This window comes from Trachurus trachurus (genome assembly GCF_905171665.1).
Source record: "Trachurus trachurus genome assembly, chromosome: 17".
Lineage (NCBI taxonomy): Eukaryota > Metazoa > Chordata > Actinopteri > Carangiformes > Carangidae > Trachurus > Trachurus trachurus.
This window is the reverse complement of record NC_139900.1, coordinates 4684889-4701633: the sequence shown is the minus strand read 5'-3', so window position 1 is coordinate 4701633 and position 16745 is coordinate 4684889. Positions and strand designations below refer to the sequence as shown.

The window sequence follows — 16745 nt, the reverse complement described above, 5'->3', positions numbered from 1 at the left end:
GTAGATACACAGTAATTGTATATTGTAGATTTTAAACCCGGTAGTTAAAAAATATTTACCTGATATTTATCTGGTAAATACCAACAAGTTACCTGGTATTTACCCAATAATTACCAGGTAGATATCCTGATGTGTCTATACGTGACTTTGTTAGGGTGATAATAACTTAGATATTTACCTGGTAATTACCAGGTATTTACTCAAAATGATCGCTACCTTACCTGGTAACTACCACTTATTTACGTGGTAGTTACCTGATATTTACCTGGTAAATATCAACTAGTTACCTAGTATTTACTAGAAATATACGGAAAACTACCAGGTATTTATCCAGGAATTATATATTATGTATTACCAGTCAACCTGTGTAGTGACAGTGAGGGTATAACTTGCAACTATTTACCAAGTAATTACTTTCTAATTACCCAGTAGTTACAATTTACATTATCAGGTAAAACCTTGTGAATTACCCTGTAAGGAAGGTGGAACTGTACTGTAAAAGGAAGCGTGGTTTGTTTCAATGATATTACCATGTACTTTCCTGGTAACTGTAGATTATAATCCTCTGCCCCCCATCAGGGTGTGTAATTTTGAACATGGTACCTGGTAAAAAACTTCCATATCTACCTGATAATTAACAGGTAAATATCAGAGTTTTACAGAGTAGTTACCATGTAAGAAAAGTGGAATTGTACTGTAAAAGGAAGCGTGGTTTGTTTCAATGATATTACCATGTACTTTCCTGGTAACTGTAGATTATAATCCTGTGTAGTTTTGAACATGGTACCTGGCAAAAACTCCCATACCTCCCTGATAATTATCAGATAAATATCAGGGTGATATCAGAGTTTTACAGAGTAGTTACCATGTAAGAAAGGTGGAACTGTACTGTAAAAGGAAGCATGGTTTGTTTCAATGATATTACCATGTACTTTCCTGGTAACTGTAGATTATAATCCTGTGTAGTTTTGAACATGGTACCTGGCAAAACCTCCCATACCTCCCTGATAATTATCAGGTAAATATCAGGGTGATATCGGAGTTTTACAGAGTAGTTACCATGTAAGAAAGGTGGAATTGTACTGTAAAAGGAAGCGTGGTTTGTTTCAATGATATTACCATGTACTTTCCTTTACATAAAGATACAATGCATTTTGTTACACTCTGTGACAAATACGCAAAAACATGTGAACTGTCAAAGAGACTAACTTTAATCCTCTCAATCTGCAAAACAGTGAACTTGAAGAGAGTAACTTCAATACTCTTAAAGGTATACGCAAACATTTTTTTGTGTGTCTTGTCTTACTCCCGAGTCCATGACAGGCAGATAGACACCATCCTTTCAACTGTGCGTGCAGTAACAAGGGAGATACGGGCAGAGCTGGCGCACCGCTAATTAGCTTAGCTCAAACGCTGGAAGTATATAGGTAGTGTTAGCCTGCCTCCACCTAAAGTCACTAATTAGCTTAGCTCAAACACTGGAAGTGTATGGGTAGTGTTAGCCTGCCTCCACCTAAAGTCATCAGAGAAACTCTTCAGCAACTCTAAACGGAAACCGACGGGCCGATCTTCGTCTCAGAGCTGACTTCTCTGGTAAGACATCTTGAGCGGTCAAATGCCGCTAACGGGACGAGATCGGTCAAAACGGAGGGTTCAAGCAGAGACGGTTATTTTGGTTCAAGCGAGCTACATCGAGGGTAGGTTAGCTTCCTATTTCAAAACAAAAGCACAAATTATATCGTCATGGTTTTCTGTATGTAAAGAGCAACCGGTGATTGGTTGGTCACACCGCAGCTTGAGTAGCGCCGAATTTGTCCTAACAAAATTGTAAACCACAGCTGGTATTTTGACAAATTAACGACACACTGCTGATCTAAACTTCTCCTTTCTCACTTAAAAATGTTTGAAATGTCGATAAAGTGATATATTTACAGAGTTTAGAGCTAAAATGAAATCAGCTTCTGACTGCTGATTTCGGCTCGGGTAGGAGGCAGGCACTACTCATACACTTACAGCGTTTAAGCAAAGCTAATTACGGACGATAGGGGCTCTGCCTTGTTACTGCACGCAAAGTCAAAAGGATGGTGACCTATCTGCTGGTCATGGACTCGGGAGTGAGGCAAGACACGGGAAAAAAATGCTGGCCTATCCCTTTAAGTGCTAAACATACAATAACTTGCATATTAAAAAAGAAAATGAAAAGAAAAACACAAAGTGCAGAGCTTTTTGCCTTCTTCACATGTCCAGTCTACACATTTTGGCAAATTACATTAGTAAAAACTATAACCTATCCACACCCCACCCCACCCAACAGAGATGGGTGCTCCAAGGCAATCCCAGTGATGCTTCTCCCTAGCATGAGGACATACAGGTATTCTGTGCTACTGCTTGTGGTCGCCAGGTACTGCACCATGTTTGTTCCAGGCTGAAGAATAAAGAAAAAAAAAACAAGATTCAAAAATTAGTTTGTACAACAGGTTAGGTTCATCTCTACAGGTAATGCTGTATCAGACACTGTATCTGGAGTCTTAGCCCATAGCACATTTCTTTAGGCACATGTAACAGCCATCTCAGGTAGATATAAAATATGTACACTGGGTACAGTAGCCCATACTGTATGTGCACAGCCAACAAACTATGCATCTCTGCATTTAACCCTTCAAATACCCATCCTGTTGATGCCCATGTGGTAGAAACAAATCATGAACTATATATATTTTTTTCTATAATGTTTTCGAAAATATCTATTTATTCCATTCATTTTTAATCAGGGCCCTATATGAATTCTGGGATGAGGGATTCCTTGATTTTTAGCCAGAAGTGGAAATTAAATATGCATTTTAGACAGGGCAACACACAAACTACTCACCATGCCTTGAGTGTCCATGAGAGGAGGCCACAATGTCATTTGCCAGCAGTTCTCACCAGTTATACTGGGTTCTGTAGTGGGCAGAGAAAAGAAAGACCACAATAATCTCAAAATAGCAAACCCAAATACTCCAACCTAGCACCAACAAGCACTGCGAGCAAAACGTCTCTGCTGCTAGTCACTATGGTGACGTCCGTTACGCACCCCCCCCCCCCCCCCTCCCTCCACTAACGACAAAGCAAAACAGTTCGAGCGCACATACACACACACGGCTAACAGAAAACTACACTCACCCTACACTCATAGACTTTGATAGACAGCTATGTGCAGCAGAAGCAGAGTAGGAGGGCTACTAGCACCACCCTGTTAATATAATACATCCATGGCACCACCAGATGTCCTGGATGTTAGCCAGTGCTGGTAGCAAGTCTCTTCCTCTTAGCAGCAGCAGCATCGCAAAGGAAAGGTGAGCTAGCTCGATGCTAACTTCGACTAGCGCTAGCAGTTAGCATCCGCTGCTAACACCCACTTCCCAACTCACCACAACGGTCCTCCTGTAAATTAAAACACAAGACTGGAGGCTACCGTCATTTCCTTTCCTTCACGGCCCTGACAATTGATGCTGCTGCTGCTGTGCTGGAAACTATCTTATCAGGTGAAAGTAACTAGCTAGCTAGCAAGTTAGCAAGCAAGCAACACTAGGAAACAATGCCTGGCCGCAGAGTGAGGTGAAGTTTTTAAAGTAGGCTAATTGGCTACCACATTAAACTACCAAACCTGTAGGCTAATAATTATAAGTTTACTTACCAAACACTGTTTTCTGAAGCTGGAGAGTGATTAAGGTGTCGTCCAAATCTCAGCCCAATCTGTTGGGTCTAAATATTTAACCCAACCTTGGAGTTTTTACCAGGTACCATGTTCAAAACACCCTGATGGGTGGTAGAGGATTATAATCTACAGTTACCAGGAAAGTACATGGTAATATCATTGAAACAAACCACGCTTCCTTTTACAGTACAGTTCCACCTTCCTTACATGGTAACTACTCTGTAAAACTCCGATATCACCCTGATATTTACCTGATAATTATCAGGGAGGTATGGGAGGTTTTGCCAGGTACCATGTTCAAAACTACACAGGATTATAATCTACAGTTACCAGGAAAGTACATGGTAATATCATTGAAACAAACCACGCTTCCTTTTACAGTACAATTCCACCTTTCTTACATGGTAACTACTCTGTAAAACTCTGATATTTACCTGTTAATTATCAGGTAGATATGGGAGTTTTTTACCAGGTACCATGTTCAAAATTACACACCCTGATGGGGGGCAGAGGATTATAATCTACAGTTACCAGGAAAGTACATGGTAATATCATTGAAACAAACCACGCTTCCTTTTACAGTACAGTTCCACCTTCCTTACAGGGTAATTCACAAGGTTTTACCTGATAATGTAAATTGTAACTACTGGGTAATTAGAAAGTAATTACTTGGTAAATAGTTGCAAGTTATACCCTCACTGTCACTACACAGGTTGACTGGTAATACATAATATATAATTCCTGGATAAATACCTGGTAGTTTTCCGTATATTTCTAGTAAATACTAGGTAACTAGTTGATATTTACCAGGTAAATATCAGGTAACTACCACGTAAATAAGTGGTAGTTACCAGGTAAGGTAGCGATCATTTTGAGTAAATACCTGGTAATTACCAGGTAAATATCTAAGTTATTATCACCCTAACAAAGTCACGTATAGACACATCAGGATATCTACCTGGTAATTATTGGGTAAATACCAGGTAACTTGTTGGTATTTACCAGATAAATATCAGGTAAATATTTTTTAACTACCGGGTTTAAAATCTACAATATACAATTACTGTGTATCTACCAGGAAATTATTGGGTAAATACCTGGTAGTAGTCAGGAAAAATATCTGTAAATACTGGGTAATTACCTTGTAATTACCTAGTAAGTACTTGGTAATTACAATGTAATTGCATTTAATTACCTGGTTATTACCTAGTAAATACATGGTAATTACCTGGTAACCGTAAAAGGAAGCGTTACCTATGATTTAAAAAAACTTCTCACACAACTTTTTTTTTTTTACACGTAAAGTGCAGCACTAACAGTTCAATCATACCTGTCAAGTTTTGGATTTGAAAATAAGGGAAATTTTCCAGCACCCGCCACGAACAGTGCTGCCACCTCAACCAAGCTCCAGTATCCCTTACATTTTAAGACAAGAAAGCTAAAATCACTGGCTTTATGCACAGCTGCACTACTTCCTGATCTTCAGCCGGCCCGTCTGCCATTATTGGACAAACTGATTAATCCAGGTGTGCCTGACCTCAATAGTCACAACAACAATAATGTTTTTTGTTTTGTTTTCTAACACATAAATGAGGCATTCTGGTGTACTCTGAGGAGAAACAGAGGGAAAAGACAACATTGCTTCAGTTTTTTTTTTTTTTTTTTAAAGCAGATTCATTACTGACTGAGGTTCCTATCATTGTAACTGCAAGAATGGCTTAAGTGTATTAAAGTGAACTCAGAACTGGTGGTGTGGAGCTGTGGCTGGTGTGCAAAAACAAAACTCATTTTTTAAAATCTTTTGGCCTGGACCGGCCTTCCAAGGCCCCCTTTCCTCTGCTTCACCATGAAGCTCTTTCAGGCCACACTGTCTTCTTCCACACTTCTGCCCTATTCTCATCTGTATTTTGATAGCTGGAGCTACTGTCAGATATCTATATGACAGAAGGCCCACACATGCTTTAGCTTTATACTGCTGAATAATTGGAGCAGACATGTCCAGGGATTTTCAACCTTCTATTGTTATAGAATGACCCTGTCTTTTACAGCAGGTAGGCTACAGACACAGACACACACCTGTTACTCTGCTGTCCCTCTCTGTTGCTCTCTGGACTGGGCTGCCTAGCTGTTCTTTTGGGTTAAGTGAGCATGGACGACACAACTCGACTGGTGTGGACGTGCTGGTTCGAAATACCGGTCGTTTTTTTTTTTGTTTTTTTTCAACAACCGCGGGTCGACCCGTTACAAGCTTGATGAGCAGGACCTCAGTCAGTGCCGCGGTGATGTAGGCTTTGGGCTGTGTGCTCGCACATAGTGACGACGAGCACACTCATTGTCGCTAACCAAGTTAGGATTAATAGAGAGTTGGCCACTCCGAGGTAAAAACCAAAGCCCAAATGAAATAGCAGCGTCCAGTCCGGGGTGCCACCGGGACTGGCCCGGGGGGGGGGGGACCGCCATTCCGAAGGACCGCCATTCCGACGGTCTGCCAGTCCGAAAATTCCCGAAGGTCCGTCATTTCGAACTTCCCGAGGGGCCGCCGTTCCGAATGTGTTTTATTTTGAAAATTGACCGGATTCTCTCGTGGTTTGACTTCCTGCCCGGCTTGACACGACGCGCCGCGGGGACAGCGCCCGACCGGCCCCTCCCCCTCCCCCTCCGCCTCCAAAGTTTCACCCAGGTGCGAGTCTGATGCATTACATCCATGGTCTGATGCAGCCGCGGCACTCCTGCTGAAAATAAATGTCCTTGCTCTGTGCTTTGGTTAGGTTTAGGCAATGTAGAAAGGAGTTGGTTAAGTTTAGTAAAAAGGTTAGGTAGAGGCCAATAAAATCGCAGTTAATATGTATCTCCCCCGGGAGTCGAACCCTGATACACCGCGTCAAAAGCAGATGCTCTGACCACTACGCTACTACCGCTTGTTTACTCTGTGCCGTAAACCATTCAAGATTTTTTCAGGTTCGGAATGGCACCCTTTCTTTCAGGTTCGTAATGGCACCCTTTCCCCATAAATAATTAAGGGTCGGCATTCCGACAAATTAAAGTAAACGTTCGGAGTGGCGGCCCTTCGGAATGGCACCCTGGAACCGGCCCGGGGTATTATTATTTTTTAATAACGCGGGTTAAAATATGGGAGATTTACGGGAAAATACTAATACGGGAGGACGGCGGGAAAGAGGGGTAAAATACGGGACTTTCCCAGCCAAAACGGGATACTTGACAGGTATGAGTTCAATCCAGTGACGGACTGACCATAGGGCAATGTGGGCAAATGCCACAACGGCTGCCTGACGATGCAACCGTTCGGCCGCAAATAAATAAATAAATGAATGAATAACACGGATCATCACGACGGCACAGTGCGTAGTGTCAACACAGCAGCGACATGCGGCTGCTCTTGGCACATCTGCAGCAGATCCACAGATGCTGGAGCTTGTGCGCAACAGAGAGAGAGGGAGAGAGAGAGAGAGAGACAGACAGACAGACAGACAGACAGACAGACAGGGAGGAGATGGGAGCCACAGCCCCCACCTCCACTCCTCCTACAAGCAGGAAGGGTCTTCAAGCCTCTGTTTTCTCGCTCGCGGTAGCATTAGCGACGTAAACAGGCTGCACATGTGGCTGCAGGCGGACTGTAAACACACACAACTTCTGTTCCGAAACTCACCCGTTCTCAGCGCTGTACTGAACCGAACACCCCGTACTGAATCGGTTCAATACAAATACATGTATCGTTACACCCCTAGAAAGCATGAAACACATTAAATCTAACTGTAACCCTGCGGAATAATGAATGAAAAAAGAAAAGGTGAAAACTCCAACAATGAAGATTGTTAGTTGTTTTATCTAATAAACATTTAATTGACATTTACATTTTGTTGTTTTTACTAAAATTTGTGCAGGTAAAGCTTTAAACAGGTCAAGAAACCCAATCCTGCAAAGCTGTGGGATGGTGGGTCCAGGTGGTGAGGGGGCGGGGCTTTGTTGTGACATCACAAAGTGACAGGAAGTCCAGACGGCTGGTTTTAAGGCTCAGTTTCTGAATACAGGCTGTGTGCATTTCTCTGTGGACTGAGGCTTTGATACTTTCACAGTATTAATATAGAACCTAGAGCTGCTTTATAATCACACTTCACATGGACATCTACCTTTATACTGTATGGAGCTTTAATACAAACATCTACCTTTATACTGTATGGAGCTTTAATACAAACATATGATGCGAAGCCTGCGAAGCTAGTTCAGGCAGACGACTCAAGCCGCGCCCATCCTGATCAGCTGATCAGTCACATGCTCTCCTCGCCCAGATAGGGCGGGCTATTTAAATCTCCCAGCTCACCTGCTCGCTCCTGGCTATGCTTCTGCTGCTACGCTGCTGCTCTGCTTCGCCGCTGCTGCTTCTGCTGCCCTGCTGCCCATGAGGTTTTTCATTTGCGTTTTGTTCCTTGTTGCCATGTCTTCCGACTCCTCCGAGCCGGGGTGCGAAGGCGTCCAGGAGGACCAAGCACTGGATTCCGACCTGGACGGGTCTTCCCCCTCCAGGGACCAGGATCCCCTGGCTCTTCCTCGCCGCAGCCCCCGCCTGGTGCAGCGGCAACTGCTTGACTGGCCGGTGGTCCGGATCTTGGAGGTGCTGTATGCAAACGGCATCTCCGCCCCACCCGGCCTGGGGCACGAAGATCTACTCGAGCTCCTCGTCAGCCGTGTCCCCGCCGCGTTGGAGGATCCGGAGCCGGACCTCGCCGCCTCCAGGAAAAAAAGGGGCAAAGCCCCGGCTAAGAAGCGCGGCGCAAAACCCGCCGCCGCTCCCACCCGGAAGAGACGAAAGTCCGCTCCTGCTCCGGCTCCCGCTCCCGCTTCTCCGGCTCCTCAGCCCAATGCGGAAGTATTGTCGGCCCTGGCCGACATAAAAGCATCACTGGTTAGTGTTAACAACCGCCTTGTTGTGCTCGAATCCAACAGCTTCCCGTCCACTTCCGCATCAGGCGTCGAGCCGGCGTCCACGTCATCGGCGGAGCTTCTCTCACTGCCCCGGAGGACTCTGGGAACTGCAGTCCCTGCGCCGTCTACAGGAGCCCCGTTCCTCTCTCCTGCTGGGGCAATTCCAGATGCTCTCAGGAGCCAGATAATCGCAGGTATAGCTGGTCTCCTATCCCCTTTCTCTTTATTTAGGGTATTTAATCAATTGCTGATGGTGTTGTGCTTGCTGCTTCCTTTATCAGGGCAAGATGTAAATCTGGTTAAAATCCTCATTTGCGCATCAGATTCATCGGACAGGAGGCTGGTGGATTGCGGGGATTTCTCCGTGTTTCTCAAAGATAATGACCCGAGGCTGTCAAAATCCCTCACTCTGGCTGAGTTTAACGTTGCTTTTGGCGTCTTTAGGGATACAATCTGTGAAGCGTTTCCTGCGCGCAGGCAGGAGCTAGACACCTACCTCGCCATTATCTCTGACCTGGCCTTGTCCTATGGTGGTACTATGTTTTATGAGTACCACAAGAGCTTTTCTTCAAAGTCTGCAATGTACATTCAGAAATTCAATCAGCGTATCGACTGGTCAGTAGTTGATCTCGCTTTGATCAGCAGGCATTTCACCGGCCGCCAAGCCGTGTCATGCGCCGTCTGTGGTTCATTCAGTCACAACTCCACTCTGTGTCCCAAGTCAGCGTTCCAGGGCAACACTCCTCGGCTCCAAGCATCAGCCCCTGCCGGTCGCAAATCTCAGGTGCCCTATTCTCCAGGAAATAACACACCTATTTGCATAAATTTTAACGAGAATGTGTGCACTTATCGCAATTGTAAATATTTGCATATTTGCAGCTGGTGCGCGGACAGCCACCCGAGATCTGTGTGTCCAAGACGGGTGCGCTCTGCAAAACCGGAAAAATAAAATCCTTGATGCCATCCACGCCTGTGAATGTCCCAGCTCTCTCCAAGGCTCTCAGGAATCATCCTGTCAGAAGTTTTGTAAATTACCTCATAACTGGGCTTGTTCAGGGTTTTTTTGCCGGGCTGTGCTGGCTTCCCACTTCCACCCATGTGTGTAAAAATTTGCAGTCAGCTTTGAAAGAGCCAGAGGTCGTCGCTGACTTACTTCAGAAAGAGGTCAGGAAGGGGTTCATGATCGGTCCATTCTCTAAGTCTCCGTTTAGTCCGTTCAGGGTTAGTCCTATAGGCATAGCCACTCGCAAATACTCGGGTAAAAAACGTTTAATCATTGATCTTTCCGCCCCCCATAATGGGCCAGTCTCCAGCATTAACAGTCTTATCCCTCTAGCCCCCTTTTCCCTGTTTTATGCAACTGTTGATAATGCCATTCAAATGATCAAATCAGCAGGGCAAGGAGCTTGGCTAGGGAAAGCAGATATTACTGACGCTTTTAAAGTAATGCCGCTGCATCCCTCCCAGTGGCATTTATTCGGGGTCAAGTGGCGCTCCAAATTCTACTTCGCAGTGAAGCTAACTTTCGGATGCCGAAGCAGCCCTCGCATTTTTGACACCCTGTCTGAAGCGCTGTGCTGGATTTTGTACAACACGCATAAATTACCTTTTGTCCTGCACCTCCTAGACGACTTCCTGGTGGTAGATTTTCCGGCTTCTCCCCCAGCGCGCTGCATCTCAACTGTGAAAGAGCTTTTCTTATCTCTCGGAGTGCCTCTTTCTGAGGAAAAAACCGCAGGCCCCAGCACCCGCCTCGAGTTCTTAGGCATCATATTGGACAGCGTTCGCATGCAGGCCTCTCTCCCTGAAGAGAAACTGTGCCGCATCAGGGATATTTTCAAAACCTTTACTTCAGCCTCATCTGTGTCGAAAAGAGACCTCCTCTCTCTGCTGGGTCATCTTAATTTTGCAATGAGGATCGTCCCTCAAGGGCGTGCGTTCGTGTCCCGTTTACTTGACCTGTCAAAATCAGTTAAAAACCTCCAAGACCGTATCATGTTAGATCAGGGGTGCTTGTCTGACATTCATTTCTGGTCCCTTTTCCTAGATCAGTGGAATGGCATCTCCTTTTTCTTTAATGAGAAATCTGAAACCTCTGCTTCCATGGAGTTTTTTACAGACGCAGCTCCCTCTGTTGGCTTCGGGGGCTTCTTCAAAGGGGAATGGTTTGCCGGGGCTTGGCCAGAGGAAATCCTCAATTTACCATTAGTCTGCAAGTCCACCGCGCTGTTCGAACTGTATCCCATAGTTGTAGCTTCTCTTTTGTGGGGAGGTAACTGGTCTCGCAAACAGATCATAGTGCTGTGTGACAACGAGGCTACAGTGAATTTGATAAACAAAGGGCGCTCCTCCAAACCAGCCATTAATCGCCTTCTCAGACGTCTTACCTGGACATGCGTGACAGGCAATTTTATTATGCGTGCCGTTTTCATTCCAGGCCATATTAACCGCATCGCTGATGCTCTCTCTCGCTTCAAATTTCAGAAATTCAGAATCCTGTGTCCAACTGCCAAGCCATGCAGCCTGCCATGCCCCTCCTTCTCTCAAACTGTCCTAGACTAGGCTGTGACCAACCTCTGTCCTCTCTGCTGAGCGCTGCAGCCAAATACATGAGGAAAGGTCTCTCTCAAAACACATTAAAAGCCTACGATTCAGCTTGGTGGTTTTTCTCTGCGTTCTGTGCTCGATTTGCCTGCCCACCTTTACCTGTAAATATCCCTTTAGTTTGTGCATTTATGGTCCACTCCTTCGAGTCCCGCAAATTGCAGCCTCTCTCAATTAAGGCTCTGTTAGCTGGCATTCAGTTCCACCTCCGCTGCCAGGATGCTACGGTCTGCAGCCTCTTCCAGAATCCCAGCATTCGCCTTCTTCTCAACGGCCTCAAAAAAGAACAACTGCCAGGCAATGATAAACGCTTACCCCTTACCATCACCTTGGTGCAATCCATGGTTTCCAAATTAAGATCTGGGCTGTTCACTCCTCTCATTAACAAGATGCTAGAGGCTGTTCTGTTAATGGCTTTCTACGGGTTTATGCGGTGCGGGGAATTCACCACCAGGTCTCTGGCTTTCAACCCTATGCACGACCTCTGCTTTTCTGACTTACAGCTCGAATCAGATCACTACACTATTTTTCTGAAGCACTCTAAAACCGACAGGATGCATAAAGGAACTCCTGTGATAATTGCAAAAAATAATTCTGTTTTCTGCCCTTTCGACTCCATGCTACGCTTCCTGAGATCCCGGCCTGCACCTGCTCCCAGCGACCCGCTCTTTGTCGTCGACGGCAAGCCCATGACCCGCACCTGGTTTTCCGCTCGGCTCCGGGAACTCTGCTCTAGCTGTGGGCTAAATCCTGATGTGTACACCGCTCATTCCCTCCGGATTGGAGCAGCCACTACTGCCGCCCTGCTCGTGCCCACTTCTTCCCTGAAGTCTCTGGGCCGCTGGTCCTCGGCCGCCTATGTCCGATACATTCGGTTCAGTAAAAACGAAATTCTGCAGGCCCAAAAACTTATGAGTGCCAATGCCGTGTAATGCATGAAATGTGTCTTCAATAAATGTTCTGCAACTACTCTCGTCTCTCTAGGATGCTTCAGGTGGATTGCCGGGGAGTCTTCACTCTAATTGTCTTTGTTTCCTCAGAAGTCCCATGTTCAGGCCCTTGCTGCGGGAAATCCCGGTCAGGGTGGAGGCCCCATCTTCATTGCTTGCAGCGTCAGGCTCTGTATCTCAAGCCTGTTTGGGGGTCACTGCAGTTTTGGGGGGTCAGCTTCATTCCCTGTAAATGTCTGGCAAGGCAGATCATTCAGGGAACGAATATGAGTCAGAGCCTGACGCCAAACCTGCTGCAACCATGCTCAAGAATATGCTATCCATGCTGTGCTTCAGCTTGCTATGCTTATGCTCAATAAATGATTTCTTCTCATTCCAGAGTTGTCTGATTGAAATGATGCGAAGCCTGCGAAGCTAGTTCAGGCAGACGACTCAAGCCGCGCCCATCCTGATCAGCTGATCAGTCACATGCTCTCCTCGCCCAGATAGGGCGGGCTATTTAAATCTCCCAGCTCACCTGCTCGCTCCTGGCTATGCTTCTGCTGCTACGCTGCTGCTCTGCTTCGCCGCTGCTGCTTCTGCTGCCCTGCTGCCCATGAGGTAGCAGGGCCGACGTAAACAGGCTGCACATGTGGCTGCAGGCGGACTGTAAACACACACAACTTCTGTTCCGAAACTCACCCGTTCTCAGCGCTGTACTGAACCGAACACCCCGTACTGAATCGGTTCAATACAAATACATGTATCGTTACACCCCTAGAAAGCATGAAACACATTAAATCTAACTGTAACCCTGCGGAATAATGAATGAAAAAAGAAAAGGTGAAAACTCCAACAATGAAGATTGTTAGTTGTTTTATCTAATAAACATTTAATTGACATTTACATTTTGTTGTTTTTACTAAAATTTGTGCAGGTAAAGCTTTAAACAGGTCAAGAAACCCAATCCTGCAAAGCTGTGGGATGGTGGGTCCAGGTGGTGAGGGGGCGGGGCTTTGTTGTGACATCACAAAGTGACAGGAAGTCCAGACGGCTGGTTTTAAGGCTCAGTTTCTGAATACAGGCTGTGTGCATTTCTCTGTGGACTGAGGCTTTGATACTTTCACAGTATTAATATAGAACCTAGAGCTGCTTTATAATCACACTTCACATGGACATCTACCTTTATACTGTATGGAGCTTTAATACAAACATCTACCTTTATACTGTATGGAGCTTTAACACAAACATCTACCTTTATACTGTATGGAGCTTTAACACAAACATCTACCTTTATACTGTATGGAGCTTTAACACAAACATCTACCTTTATACTGTATGGAGCTTTAATACAAACATCTACCTTTATACTGTATGGAGCTTTAATACAAAATCTACCTTTATACTGTATGGAGCTTTAACACAAACATCTACCTTTATACTGTATGGAGCTTTAACACAAACATCTACCTTTATACTGTATGGAGCTTGTAACAGTTGTAAATGTTCCTTTAAGAATGTAAGCGTGGCGGCGCCGGGACGTCATTGAGCGTCGCGCCGCGTTGTTTTGTTTTCAGTTGAGAAGAAGGCTACCCGATGAGTGGACGCCATTAGCTTACTGAGCTGGTTTCTCCCTATGGTTTCTCCTTTTTTTCTTCTTCTTAACTCAGCTAACAGTGAGTAAAGTGAGACCGGTTCTTTGTCATGTATGATAGTATGAAGTGTTCGGCTCAATAAAAGGGCAAGAGTGAAGTCCCAAGTGAACTATTTTTGTGGACATTACTGTTTTTCCTGCTCACACCGACTCTCACTCACAAACTGTTACAAGCTTTAACACAAACATCTACCTTTATACCGTATGGAGCTTTAATACAAACATCTACCTTTATACTGTATGGAGCTTTAACACAAACATCTACCTTTATACTGTATGGAGCTTTAACACAAACGTCTACCTTTATACTGTATGGAGCTTTAACACAAACATCTACCTTTATTTTGAAGGAGCTTTATTACAAACATGGAGCTTTAAGTTTGCATCATTTCATTTACCGTATCGTACACACACACACATTCTCTCTCTCTCCTACCATTAAACCATAATAATCATAAAAACTTGCACCAAAAACTTAAAAAGTCACAAATGAGATAAAAAGTCAAAATTATTAAATAGTCATAATTATGAGGTAATAAGTTCTGAAATATAATGATAAATATAAAATGAAGTCAAATATGAGATATAAACTCATAAATATGTAATAAAAAGTACATTTATGAGGTTAAAGGTCATAATTGTGAGATATGCAAAGTCACTTGGAGATATAAACTAATATAAGATTTAAAAAGTCATTATATACATAAAGTCATAATGATACAAACACTGAACAAAAATATGAAAGCAACACTTCTGTTTTTTCTCCCATTTTGCATGAGCTGAACTCAAAGATGTAAAACCTTTTCTATGAACACAAAAGGTCTATTTCTCTCAAATATTGTTCACAAATCAGCCGGTGCCGCACCAGGTTGGTTTGTTTGTTTTTATTAGAATCCACATTACAGTACACAAAGAATTCAAAGTAGTATAACAAGATAATAACTGATCTGTCAGCATTTGTTCTTCAGTTTATGAAATCACTGAACAATATTGCATTGATAATTATCATGATATTTACACTTTGATTGAAGCTCATAACAAAACATCAATGTAAATGTGATTATAGATTTCTTAGTTTCCACAGTGAGAACAAACCTCAGTGATAAAGGAAGTTCTGTTGATTTCTCTGTTAAGGCCCAAACAGAGACACAACAGCAATGAGCTTTTAGCAACAAACATGGAGACTAAAGAAAGTGATGAACTAAAATACAGATTTTAACCAACTGCACCTTCAATGATCTTTGTCTATTTGAGTTTACACAATTCTGCTGTGTCTCCAACCCAGTTAAGATAAACTCCAGCATGTAGACGCTGAGTGAATGTGGTCTGGACTCTGTGGAGGAGAGTCATGGTTTCAGAGACGCTGTAGAAGGACAGAATACCTGCTCTGTGATCCAGATACACTCCTACTCTGGAGGAATGAGGACCTGAGACTGGAGTCATGGTCTTGTTGAACCAAAATGTGAAACTGTTGTTGATACAAACTAACGACCAAGATTTGTCACTACATCCAAATGAACTTTCATATCCTGCTCTGCTGATATTCTTGTATGCAACTGCTACATAAACTCCTCCTCCTCTCCACTCCACCTCCCAGTAACAACGTCCAGTCAGACTCTCTCTACTCAGGACCTGAGGCCATGAAGTGAATGTATCTGGGTGACTAGAATAAGACTGATCTTTAGTCATTAATGTTACTTTCCTGTTTCCCTCAGATAATAACAGTTTGCTGTTTGCTGTGTTTGGATCCAGTGTGATTTCCTGTGAATATCTTAAGAAGTCAGCTCTGGTCCTGGGTTCTGGTGGTGACGGTAAAACATCCACTTCAGTCACTGTCAGTGAGATGTTTGTCCATGTGTCTCTCAGAAGGTCCTGTAGTTTATCTCTGAGCTCTGACACAGCTGCTGTCACATCCTCAAAGTGTCTGAGAGGACGGATATTGATGCTGGATGAGTGTGTACGTAGATGGACTGAGTGCTGACAGTGAGGGGTAGTTGTGTAGAAACTGGGTGTGATCCTCTGTGTGTGACAGCAGCTTCAGCTCAGCGTCTTTCCTCTTCAGCTCAGTGATCTCCTGCTCCAGCTTCTTCTGAAGCTCTTTGACTCCACTCACTTGAGTTTCCTGCTGGGATCTGATCTGCTGCTTCAGCTCAGAGCTTCTTTTCTCCATGAGACGGATCAGCTGAGTGAAGATCTTCTCACTGTCCTCCACTGCTTTATCAGCAGAGCCATTGATGGCCTCCACCTCCTGTTGAAGCAGCTTCACATCTTTCTCTGTGTCCTGGATTCTCTGCTGGATTTTTTGTCGACTCAGCTCCAACTCTCTCTGCCTCTCAGTCCTTTCTGCTGCAGCTGAGACTGTGTCGTGGCCTTTATGTTCATCCACAAGGCAGACAAGACAAATACACTTCTGATCAGTGCGGCAGAAAATCTTCAACACCTCACCATGACGAGAGCAGATGTTCTCCTGGAGCTTCTTGGAGGGCTCCACCAGCCTGTGTTTCTTTAAAGGAGCTGCTTCATAATGAGGCTGCAGGTGTTTCTCACAGTAGGAGGCTGGACACGTCAAACAGGACTTGACAGCTTTGAGTTTCCTCCCAGTGCAGACATCACAGGCCACATCTTCAGGTCCAGCATAGCAGTGATCAGCAGGAGCAGCTTGGAGTCCAGTCTTCTTCAGCTTCTCCACTAAAGCTGCTAACATGATATTTTTCACCAGGTCAGGTCTTGGTGTGAAGTTCTTCCTACAATCAGGGCATCTGTAGACTTTCTTCCCATCCTCTCCATCCCAGTGGGTTTTAATACAGTTGAAGCAGTAGCTGTGTCCACAGGGAATAGTCACTGGATCCTTCAGTAGATCCAGACAGATGGAACAAGAGAAGGTCTCCTGGTCCAGATGAACTCCTTTCTGCGCCATTTC

At 44.5% G+C, this 16745-nt stretch overlaps 1 pseudogene across 1 annotated transcript; it reads right to left on the bottom strand.

Moving 5' to 3' along the window:
* Positions 1 to 15070: 15070 nt before the first annotated feature.
* LOC311001067 (tripartite motif-containing protein 16-like) lies at positions 15071 to 16745 on the bottom strand (annotated as a pseudogene). Its single transcript has one exon. The product of its transcript is annotated as a tripartite motif-containing protein 16-like (transcript).